Source organism: Bombina bombina, chromosome 6, assembly GCF_027579735.1.
Source record: "Bombina bombina isolate aBomBom1 chromosome 6, aBomBom1.pri, whole genome shotgun sequence".
NCBI classification, from domain to species: Eukaryota; Metazoa; Chordata; class Amphibia; order Anura; family Bombinatoridae; genus Bombina; species Bombina bombina.
The window spans coordinates 983,674,921-983,687,745 of record NC_069504.1 but is presented as its reverse complement, the minus strand read 5'-3'; the positions used below and the strand labels follow the sequence as shown (position 1 = coordinate 983,687,745).

At 38.1% G+C, this 12,825-nt stretch overlaps 1 protein-coding gene across 1 annotated transcript in view; it reads left to right on the top strand.

Moving 5' to 3' along the window:
- PDGFRB (platelet derived growth factor receptor beta) overlaps window positions 1-12,825 on the top strand; it is a 247,002-nt gene that overhangs the window by 152,926 nt on the left and 81,251 nt on the right. The window lies entirely within an intron of this gene.

The window sequence follows — 12,825 nt, the reverse complement described above, 5'->3', positions numbered from 1 at the left end:
AGTAATCAACTCTTTTACCTGAAAAAAAAAGTACAATTCCCCCCCCAACATTAAAACCCACCATCCACACAACCAACCCTACTCTAAAACCCACCCAATACCCCCTTAAAAAAAACTAACACTAACCCCTTGAAGATCACCTTACCGGGAGAAGTCTTCACCCAACCGGGCAGAAGTGGTTCTCCAGACGGGCAGAAGTCTTCATCCAACCGGGCAGAAGTGGTCCTCCAGACGGGCAGAAGTCTTCATCCAGATGGCATCTTCTATTCTATTCTATTATATTGGCTTTTCCAATCAGCCAATAGAATGCCAGCTCAATACTATTGGCTGATTGGATCAGCCAATAGGATTGAAGTTCAATCATATTGGCTGATTGCATCAGCCAATAGGATTTTTTCTACCTTAATTCCAATTGGCTGATAGAATTCTATCAGCCAATCGGAATTGAAGGGACGCCATCTTGGATGACGTCATTTAAAGGAACCTTCATTTAGTCGCCGGCTGTGGAAAGAAGAGGATGCTCCACATTGGGTGTCTTGAAGATGGACCCGCTCCGCGCCGGATGGATGAAGATAGAAGATGCCGTCTGGATGAAGACTTCTGCCCATCTGGAGGACCACTTCGCCCGGCTTGGATGAAGACTTCTCCCAGGTTTGTTGAGGACTTCGGCCCGGTTGGATGAACACGTCTCCCGGTAAGGTGATCTTCAGGGGGTTAGTGTTAAGTTTTTTTAAGGGGGGATTGGGTGGGTTTTAGAGTAGGGTTGATTGTATGGGTGGTGGGTTTTGATGTTGGGGGGCAATTGTAGTTTTTTTTTTCAGGTAAAAGAGCTGATTACTTTGGGGCAATGCCCCACAAAAGGCCCTTTTAAGGGCTATTTGTAATTTAGTGTAGGGTAGGGCTTTTTATTTTGGGGGGCTTTTTTATTTTGTTAGGGGGATTAGATTAGGTGTAATTAGTTTAAAAATCTTGTAATTTCTTTATTATTTTCTGTAATTTAGTGTTTGTTTTTTTTACTTTAGATAATTTTATCTAATTGTAATTAATTGTATTTAATTTAGGTAATTTATTTAATTGTAGTGTAGTGTTAGGTGTAATTGTAACTTAGGTTAGGTTTTATTTTACAGGTAAATAGTCTTTAATTTAACTAGGTAGTTATTAAATAGTTAATAACTATTTAATAACTATTCTACCTAGTTAAAATAAATACAAAGTTGCCTGTAAAATAAAAATAAACCCTAAGCTAGCTACAATGTAACTATTAGTTTCATTGTAGCTAGCTTATGGTTTATTTTATAGGTAAGTATTTTAAATAGGAATAATTTAGTTAATTGTAGTAATTTTATTTATATTTACTTAAAGGGACATAATACTCATATGCTAAATCACTTGAAACTGATGCAGTATAACTGTAAAAAGCTGACAGTAAAATATAACCTGAGCATCTCTATGTAAAAAAGGAAGATATTTTACCACACAATCTCCTCAGCTCAGCAGAGTAAGTTCTGTGTAAAAAGTTATACTTCACCTGCTCCCAGCTGCAGGTTAAAAAAAAAAAAAAAAAGGAAGAAATGAACAGCAGCCAATCAGCATCAGCAGTGCTGAGGTCATGAACTCTTACTGTGATCTCATGAGATTTGACTTAACTCTCATGAGATTTCATAGTAAGCTTCCTTTACCTGATTGGTGAAATAATATGAGAGTTCATGAGGCTCATCCCTTAAGCTGTCCCAGGACAGACACACTAAAATGCTGCCTAGTAATCCTTTACAATGGGAGGTGGCTACTGAGGAACTTTTGAGGTAAAATATCTTTCTTTTTTACATAGAGATGTTCAGGAGATATTTTCTAGTCAGCTTTTTACAGCTATGCTGCATCGCTTTCAAGTGTTTAAACATTTGGGTATTATGGCCCTTTAAATTATATTTAAGTTAGGGGGTGTTGGGGTTAGGGTTAGACTTAGGTTTAGGGGTTAATAACTTTATTATAGTGGCGGCGATGTTAGGGCCGGCAGATTAGGGGTTAATAATATTTAAATAGTGTTTGTGATGCGGGAGTGCTGCGGTTTAGGGGTTAATATATTTATTATAGTGGCAGCGATGTCTGGTTCGGCAGATTAGAGGTTAAAATATTTATTTTAGTGTTTGCGATGTGGGGGGGCCTCGATTTAGGGCTTAATAGGTAGTTTATGGGTGTTAGTGTACTTTTTAGCACTTTAGTTAAGAGTTTTATGCTACGGAGTTGTAGTGTAAAACTCTTAACTACTGACTTTTAAATGCGGTACCAGGCTTGACAGGAGAGGGTCTACCGCTCACTTTTGGTTAGACTCGTAATACCGGCGCTATGCAAGTCCCATTGAAAATATAGGATACGCAATTGACGTAAGTGGATTTGCGGTATTTCCGAGTCTGGCCAAAAAAGTGAGCGGTACACCTGTACCTTAAAGACTTGTAATACCAGCAGGCGTTAAAAAGCAGCGTTAGGACCTCTAATGCTGCTTTTTAAGGCTAACGCACAACTCATAATCTAGGCGTAAGACTTTTCATCTTTTTCCCTATATTTGTTGTAATACATAAGGAGCTAGATTACGAATGGAGCGCAAATGTTTATGCCCGAGCGATAAGGAGTTTATTGCGAGGGTTTGCCCGTGTTAGGTTTACCTCTCGCATTACGAGTTGAAAGTAAATGGAATTGCATGAGCGCAATCGCGATTTATGCCAGAATGATGACCGTGACTTCAGAGTTCTGGTTAACTGTTTTGCGAAACATAACAGTTGAACAAAACACTTAAAAATACATTACAAGGTACACTTACACTCATAATAACACTATCTAATTAACATTATTAAAAAGAAAATATTGCACGCAAACGTTATAAAGGCTCAAAGATATGAGAAAAAGAAAAGGCAGGCAAAGGGTTTTAAAGGGATATGAAACCCAACATTTTTCTTTTTCTTATTTTTCATGATTCAAATAGAACATGTGATTTTAAACAACTTTCCAATTTACTTCTTTTATCCAATTTGCTTCATTCTCTGGCTATCGGTTTTTTGAAGGAGCAGCTCTGCACTACTGGAAGCTATCTGAAGACATCTGGTGAACAAATGAAAAGATGCATTTTTATGCAGCCACCAATCAACATCTAGCTCCCAGTTATGCATTGCTGCTCCTGAGCCTACCTAGATATGCTTTTCAACTAAAGATACTAGGAGAATGAAGCAATTTAAACAATGGAAGCAAATTGGAAAATTTTTAAAATCACATTTTCTGTCTGAATCATGAAAGAAAAAAAATTGGGTTTCATGTACCTTTAGCATAGAGATACATACACATACATGTCTAAATATGTATATCTATCTATCTATCTATCTATCTATCTATCTATCTATCTATATATATATATATATATATATATATATATATGTCTATTTATGTGTACATATGTATTTATGAATTTATATGTGCATATATATGTATTTACAGACATGTATACACATATAAACACATAAATACACACATATATATATATAGATAGATAGATAGATACAGGGAGTGCAGAATTATTAGGCAAATGAGTATTTTGACCACATCATCCTCTTTATGCATGTTGTCTTACTCCAAGCTGTATAGGCTCGAAAGCCTACTACCAATTAAGCATATTAGGTGATGTGCATCTCTGTAATGAGAAGGGGTGTGGTCTAATGACATCAACACCCTATATCAGGTGTGCATAATTATTAGGCAACTTCCTTTCCTTTGGCAAAATGGGTCAAAAGAAGGACTTGACAGGCTCAGAAAAGTCAAAAATAGTGAGATATCTTGCAGAGGGATGCAGCACTCTTAAAATTTCAAAGCTTCTGAAGCGTGATCATCGAACAATCAAGCGTTTCATTCAAAATAGTCAACAGGGTCGCAAGAAGCGTGTGGAAAAACCAAGGCGCAAAATAACTGCCCATGAACTGAGAAAAGTCAAGCGTGCAGATGCCAAGATGCCACTTGCCACCAGTTTGGCCATATTTCAGAGCTGCAACATCACTGGAGTGCCCAAAAGCACAAGGTGTGCAATACTCAGAGACATGGCCAAGGTAAGAAAGGCTGAAAGACGACCACGACTGAACAAGACACACAAGCTGAAACGTCAAGACTGGGCCAAGAAATATCTCAAGACTGATTTTTCTAAGGTTTTATGGACTGATGAAATGAGAGTGAGTCTTGATGGGTCAGATGGATGGGCCCGTGGCTGGATTGGTAAAGGGCAGAGAGCTCCAGTCCGACTCAGACGCCAGCAAGGTGGAGGTGGAGTACTGGTTTGGGCTGGTATCATCAAAGATGAGCTTGTGGGGCCTTTTCGGGTTGAGGATGGAGTCAAGCTCAACTCCCAGTCCTAATGCCAGTTTCTGGAAGACACCTTCTTCAAGCAGTGGTACAGGAAGAAGTCTGCATCCTTCAAGAAAAACATGATTTTCATGCAGGACAATGCTCCATCACACGCGTCCAAGTACTCCACAGCATGGCTGGCAAGAAAGGATATAAAAGAAGAAAATCTAATGACATGGCCTCCTTGTTCACCTGATCTGAACCCCATTGAGAACCTGTGGTCCATCATCAAAAGCAGGCTTTTGAGTGTCCTTGCAAAGAAAGGTGGCTATATTGGTCACTGATTTGTTTTTGTTTTGTTTTTGAATGTCAGAAATGTATATTTGTGAATGTTGAGATGTTATATTGGTTTCACTGGTAAAAATAAATAATTGAAATGGGTATATATTTGTTTTTTGTTAAGTTTCCTAATAATTATGCACAGTAATAGTCACCTGCACACACAGATATCCCCCTAAAATAGCTATAACTAAAAACAAACTAAAAACTACTTCCAAAACTATTCAGCTTTGATATTAATTAGTTTTTTGGGTTCATTGAGAACATGGTTGTTGTTCAATAATAAAATTAATCCTCAAAAATACAACTTGCCTAATAATTCTGCACTCCCTGTAGATAGATAGATAGATAGATAGATAGATAGATAGATAGATAGATAGAACTGCACCTCACTGACGAGGACCACAGAAGGCCAACATGATCGTCTAGGGTTGTTGTTTCTCTTGTTCAGAGAAGAATTGCCTGGTATTTTGGCGCTGGACTGCCATTGGACAGGGTCAGATTGATATGCCACAGGATATTTTTTCTTTGTGAAAAGGCAATCGCCTAGATTTAGAGTTCTGCGTTAGCCGTCAAAACGCTGGTTTTGGCCGCCCGCTGGTATTTAGAGTCAGTCAGGAAAGGGTCTAACGCTCACTTTCCAGCCGCTACTTTTCCATACCGCAGATCCCCTTGCGCCACTTGCGTATCCTATCTTTTCAATGGGATCTTTCTAACGCCGGTATTTAGAGTCTTGGCTGAAGTGAGCTTTAGAACTCTAACGACAAGACTCCAGCCGCAGAGAAAAGCCAGGAGTTAAGAGCTTTCTGGGCTAACGCCGGTTCATAAAGCTCTTAACTACAGTGCTCTAAAGTACACTAACACCCATAAACTACCTATGTACCCTTAAACCGAGGCCCCCCACATCGCTGCCACTCTAATAATTTTTTTTAATTCCTAATCTGCCAACCGCACACCGCCGTAACCTACGTTATCCCTATGTACCACTAATATGCTGCCCCTAACACCGCCGACCCCTATATTATATTTATTAACCCCTAATCTGCCCCCCCAACGTCGCCGCTACCTATCTACATTTATTAACCCCTAATCTGCCGACCGGACCTCACCGCTACTATAATAAAGTTATTAACCCCTAATCCGCCTCAATAACCCTATAATAAATAGTATTAACCCCTAATCTGCCCTCCCTAACATCACCGACACCTAACTTCAAGTATTAACCCCTAATCTGCCGATCGGACCTCACCGCTACTCTATTAAATGTATTAACCCCTAAAGCTAAGTCTAACCCTAACACTAACACCCCCCCTAAATTAAATATAATTTAAATCTAACGAAATATATTAACTCTTATTAAATAAATTATTCCTATTTAAAGCTAAATACTTACCTGTAAAATAAACCCTAATATAGCTACAATATAAATAATAATTATATTGTAGCTATTTTAGGATTAATATTTATTTTACAGGCAACTTTGTATTTATTTTAACCAGGTACAATAGCTATTAAATAGTTAATAACTATTTAATAGCTACCTAGTTAAAATAATTACAAAATTACCTGTAAAATAAATCCTAACATAAGTTACAATTAAACCTAACACTACACTATCAATAAATTAATTAAATAAAATACCTACAATTATCTACAATTAAACCTAACACTACACTATCAATAAATTAATTACATACAAATACCTACAAATAAATACAATTAAATAAACTAACTAAAGTACAAAAAATAAAAAAAGAACTAAGTTGCAAAAAATAAAAAATAATTTACAAACATTAGAAAAAGATTACAACAATTTTAAGCTAATTACACCTACTCTAAGCCCCCTAATAAAATAACAAATATTCTAAAATAAAAATAGAAAAGCTCTTTTACCTTACCAGCCCTTAAAAGGGCCTTTTGCCGGGCATGCCCCAAAGAATTCTGCTCTTTTGCCTGTAAAAAAAAACCATACAATACCCCCCCAACATTACAACCCACCACCCACATACCCCTAATCTAACCCAAACCCCCCTTAAATAAACCTAACACTAAGCCCCTGAAGATCTCCCTACCTTATCTTCACCACGCCGGGTATCACCGATCCGTCCAGAGGAGCCTCCGAAGTCTTCATCCAAGCCCAAGCGGGGGCTGAAGAAGTCCATCATCGGGCTGAAGAGGTCTATCATCGGGCTGAAGAGGTCCATCATCCGGCTGAAGAGGTCCATCATCTGGCTGAAGAGGTCCATCATCCGGCTGAAGAGATTCATATTCCGGCTGAAGAGGTCCATCATCGGGCTGAAGAGATCCATCATCCGGCTGAAGTCTTCTATTAAGCGGCATCTTCAATCTTCTTTCTTCCGCATCCATCTTCATCCCGCCGACGCGGAACATCCTTCTTCACCGACGACTAGACGACGAATGACGGTTCCTTTAAATGACGTCATCCAAGATGGCGTCCCTCGAATTCCGATTGGCTGATAGGATTCTATCAGCCAATCGGAATTAAGGTAGCAAAATTCTGATTGGCTGATGGAATCAGCCAATCAGATTGAGCTTGCATTCTATTGGCTGCTCCGATCAGCCAATAGAATGCGAGCTCAATCTGATTGGCTGATTGGATCAGCCAAACGGATTGAACTTGAATCTGATTGGCTGATTCCATCAGCCAATCAGAATTTTCTTACCTTAATTCCGATTGGCTGATGTTCCACGTCGGCGGGATGAAGATGGATCCAGAAGAAAGAAGATTGAAGATACCGCTTGATAGAAGACTTCAGCCGGATGATAGATCTCTTCAGCCCAATAATGGACCTCTTCAGTCGGATGATGGACCTCTTCAGTCGGATGATGGATCTCTTCAGCTCGATGATGGACCTTTTCAGCCCGATGATGGACTTCTTCAGCCCCCGCTTGGGCTTGGATGAAGACTTCGGAGGCTCCTCTGGACGGATCGGTGATACCCGGCGTGGTGAAGATAAGGTAGGAGATCTTCAGGGGCTTAGTGTTAGGTTTATTTAAGGGGGGGTTGGGTTAGATTAGGGGTATGTGGGTGGTGGGTTGTAATGTTGATGGGGGGGTATTGTATGTTTTTTTTTACAGGCAAAAGAGCAGAATTCTTTGGGGCATGCCCCGCAAAAGGCCCTTTTAAGGGCTGGTAAGGTAAAAGAGCTTTTCTATTTGTATTTTAGAATAGGGCAGGGGACTTAGAGTAGGTGTAATTAGTTAGCTTAAAATTGTTGTAATCTTTTTCTAATGTTTTTAAATTATTTTTTTATTTTTTGTAACTTAGTTCTTTTTTTATTTTTTGTAACTTAGTTAGTTTATTTAATTGTATTTATTTGTAGGTATTTGTATGTAATTAATTTATTGATAGTGTAGTGTTAGGTTTAATTGTAGATAATTGTAGGTATTTTATTTCATTAATTTATTGATAGTGTAGTGTTAGGTTTAATTGTAACTTAGGTTAAGATTTATTTTACAGGTAATTTTGTAATTATTTTAACAAGGTAGCTATTAAATAGTTATTAACTATTTAATAGCTATTGTACCTGGTTAAAAAAAATACAAAGTTGCCTGTAAAATAAATATTAATCCTAAAATAGCTACAATATAATTATTATTTATATTGTAGCTATATTAGGGTTTATTTTACAGGAAAGTATTTAGCTTTAAATAGGAATAATTTATTTAATAAGAAATAAATTATTTCGTTAGATAAAAATTATATTTAAATTAGGGGGTGTTAGGATTAGGGTTAGACTTAGCTTTAAGGGTTAATAAATTTAATAGAGTAGCGGTGAGGTCCGGTCGGCAGATTAGGGGTTAATACTTGAAGTTAGGTGTCGGTGATGTTAGGGAGGGCAGATTAGGGGTAAATACTATTTATTATAGGGTTTGTGAGGCGGGAGTGAGGCGGATTAGGGGTTAATAACTTTATTATAGTGGCGGGGAGTTCCGGTCGGCAGATTAGGGGTTAATATGTGTAGGTAAGGTGGCGGCGACGTTGAGGGCGGCAGATTAGGGGTTAATAAATATAATATAGGGGTCGGCGGTGTTAGGGGCAGCAGATTATGGTTACATAGGGATAACGTAGGTGGCGGCGGTGTCCGGAGCGGCAGATTAGGGGTTAATAATATAATGCAGGGGTCAGCGATAGCGGGGTCGGCAGATTAGGGGTTAATAAGTGTAAGGTTAGGGGTGTTTAGACTCGGGGTTCATGTTAGGTTGTTAGGTGCAGACTTAGGAAGTGTTTCCCCATGGGAAACAATGGGGCTGCATTAGGAGCTGAACGCTGCTTTTTTGCAGGTGTTAGGTTTTTTTTTCAGCTCAAACTGCCCCATTGTTTCCTATGGGGGAATCGTACACGAGCACGTTTTTGAAGCTGGCCGCGTCCGTAAGCACCGCTGGTATTGAGAGTTGCAGTGGCGATAAATTATGCTATACGCTCCCTTTTTGGAGCCTAACGCAGCCCTTCTGTGAACTCTAAATACCAGCGGTATTTAAAAGGTGCGGGAGAAAAAAAGCACGCGTAGCTAACGCACCCCTTTGGCCACAGAACTCGTGCACCCTGAGTTGAAACGATCAGGCATGGAAGTTATTCTAGCTTTTGTTCTATCTCAGGAGTGCTGTTCTCTCTCTTTTGAGATATATATATATATATATATATATATATATATATGTGCAATGGAGCCCTTTGCCGTTAAGTAGATAAAAACATGTAAAAGCTTATTTATTCAATATTCATTTTTAATAAAGGTTTTAATTATGTATGTACTGTAAATATTTCACATTCCAAGGTTCTGCACATAGCGGAATATGTTCTATGTATTTTAAAATAGATATTCCTATATATATATATATATATATATAATCATCTATATATAAAGGTATAGATATATATTGTACCAAAATACCATTAGATATATAGAAATATGTAATTATGAATAAACAGAACCTATTCTGCTATGTGCAGAACATTAGAATGCGAAATACTCATAGTTTCATGTTGGGTTTGCACAAATGAGAATATGTGATCCTGTTTGCACAAGAGTTGGGTCTTTACAGAAAAACCAAGCAAAATAAATATATACAGGGAGGGCAGAATTATTAGGCAAATGAGTATTTTGACCACATCATCCTCTTTATGCATGTTGTCTTACTCCAAGCTGTATAGGGTCGAAAGCCTTCTACCAATTAAGCATATTAGGTGATGTGCATCTCTGTAATGAGAAGGGGTGTGGTCTAATGACATCAACACCCTATATCAGGTGTGCATAATTATTAGGCAACTTCCTTTCCTTTGGCAAAATGGGTCAAAAGAAGGACTTGACAGGCTCAGAAAAGTCAAAAATAGTGAGATATCTTGCAGAGGGATGCAGCACTCTTAAAATTGCAAAGCTTCTGAAGCGTGATCATCGAACAATCAAGCGTTTCATTCAAAATAGTCAACAGGGTTGCAAGAAGCGTGTGGAAAAACCAAGGCGCAAAATAACTGCCCATGAACTGAGAAAAGTCAAGCGTGCAGCTGCCAAGATGCCACTTGCCACCAGTTTGGCCATATTTCAGAGCTGCAACATCACTGGAGTGCCCAAAAGCACAAGGTGTGCAATACTCAGAGACATGGCCAAGGTAAGAAAGGCTGAAAGACGACCACCACTGAACAAGACACACAAGCTGAAACGTCAAGACTGGGCCAAGAAATATCTCAAGACTGATTTTTCTAAGGTTTTATGGACTGATGAAATGAGAGTGAGTCTTGATGGGCCAGATGGATGGGCCGTGGCTGGATTGGTAAAGGGCAGAGAGCTCCAGTCCGACTCAGACGCCAGCAAGGTGGAGGTGGAGTACTGGTTTGGGCTGGTATCATCAAAGATGAGCTTGTGGGGCCTTTTCGGGTTGAGGATGGAGTCAAGCTCAACTCCCAGTCCTACTGCCAGTTTCTGGAAGACACCTTCTTCAAGCAGTGGTACAGGAAGAAGTCTGCATCCTTCAAGAAAAACATGATTTTCATGCAGGACAATGCTCCATCACACGCGTCCAAGTACTCTACAGCGTGGCTGGCAAGAAAGGGTATAAAAGAAGAAAATCTAATGACATGGCCTCCTTGTTCACCTGATCTGAACCCCATTGAGAACCTGTGGTCCATCATCAAATGTGAGATTTACAAGGAGGGAAAACAGTACACCTCTCTGAACAGTGTCTGGGACGCTGTGGTTGCTGCTGCACGCAATATTGATGGTGAACAGATCAAAACACTGACAGAATCCATGGATGGCAGGCTTTTGAGTGTCCTTGCAAAGAAAGGTGGCTATATTGGTCACTGATTTGTTTTTGTTTTGTTTTTGAATGTCAGAAATGTATATTTGTGAATGTTGAGATGTTATATTGGTTTCACTGGTAAAAATAAATAATTGAAATGGGTATATATTTGTTTTTGTTAAGTTGCCTAATAATTATGCACAGTAATAGTCACCTGCACACACAGATATCCCCCTAAAATAGCTATAACTAAAAACAAACTAAAAACTACTTCCAAAACTATTCAGCTTTGATATTAATGAGTTTTTTGGGTTCATTGAGAACATGGTTGTTGTTCAATAATAAAATAAAAAATAATAAATAAATAAATAAAATTAATCCTCAAAAATACAACTTGCCTAATAATTCTGCACTCCCTGTATATATATATATATATATATAATGTTGATTTATTTTAATTATTTAAATTCATTTATAAGGAATTATCCATTGCTAGAAAATCTTTTAATAATACCAAAATTGTCTGCTTATGAGTTACATATGTATTTTGTGAAAGTAATTTACAGAATGGAGGGAAGAGGACATGGTAAGACAAACACAATAAAGATCAAGATTTATTAACACTAGGTTTTTTTATAAACAAGAGACTTGGCAGAGTATACTATCCTAGTGGTTATCTTTCTATCAAAATATGTTTCTGCAACACTACACAGGGAATTTCAACTTGTTTCTCCGAGCCCTGTGATTCAGTAAATAAATGAAATATATCATATAGTGCTCTCTGATTCTGTTTGCTAATAATTACTTATAATTTATATATTTTTGATTTACGTGTAGTGACATCATTTTCTTATACAAGTAGCAATGCCCTTTCTCATAAAGGTTTATATTTTGTTACCTTGGACAGAAAACATATTATCAGTCACATATGTAGACTTCTAGATAAAATGTTTACTGTTTACCAACTTTTAGATAAAGGGTCAAAATCTGTAGCCTGAACACTTGAAGGGGCTGTACAAATCTTGAGAATTTTATAGAAAATGTTTAGTTATGCTTAAAGGGACAGTCTACTCCAGAATTTTTATTGTTTAAAAAAATAGATAATCCCTTTATTACCCATTCCCCAGATTTGCATAACAAATACAGTTATTAATATACTTTTTACCTCTGTGATTACCTTGTATCTAAGCCTCCGCAGACTGCCCTCTTATTTCAGTTCTTTTGACAGATTTGCATTTGAGCCAATCAGTTCCCTCTCATAAGTTACTCCACGGGCGTGAGCACAATGTTATCTATATGGCACATATGAACTTACGCCCTCTAGCTGTGAGAAACTGTCAAATGCATTCAGATAAGAGGCAGTCTTCAAGGGCTTAGAAATTAGCATATGAGCGAGCCTACCTAGGTTTTGCTTTCAACTAAGAACACCAAGAGAACAATGCAAATTTGATGATAAAAGTAAATTGGAAAGTTGTTTAAAATTACATGCCCTATCTGAATCCTGAAAGTTTAATTTTGACTAGACTGTCCCTTTAACCCAACATTTTTCTTTCATGATTCAGATAGCGTATACAATTTTAAACAACTTTCCAATTTACTTATATTACCAGTTTTGCTTAATTCTCTTGGTATAAGAACAAGCACAAAAGCACACCTCCAATTCACAGTGGTATATTTATTAACATAAAATCTCTGCTGCCAATTGCACTTACTTCAGACATAAATATTTCAAGCATATCAAGCGATAGTCAGGGCTGGTAACGGTATCAGTGGAAAGTGTTCTCCTCGTGAGTTGATATAAAGAGCCACACCGTCCCTGTGATCAAGTCGGCTGTTGCCGAGAAAGTAACAATCTGGAGCTCTAGACTTCAGCCTGGTTGAGAGCTCTAGACTTCAGCCTGGTTGAGAGCT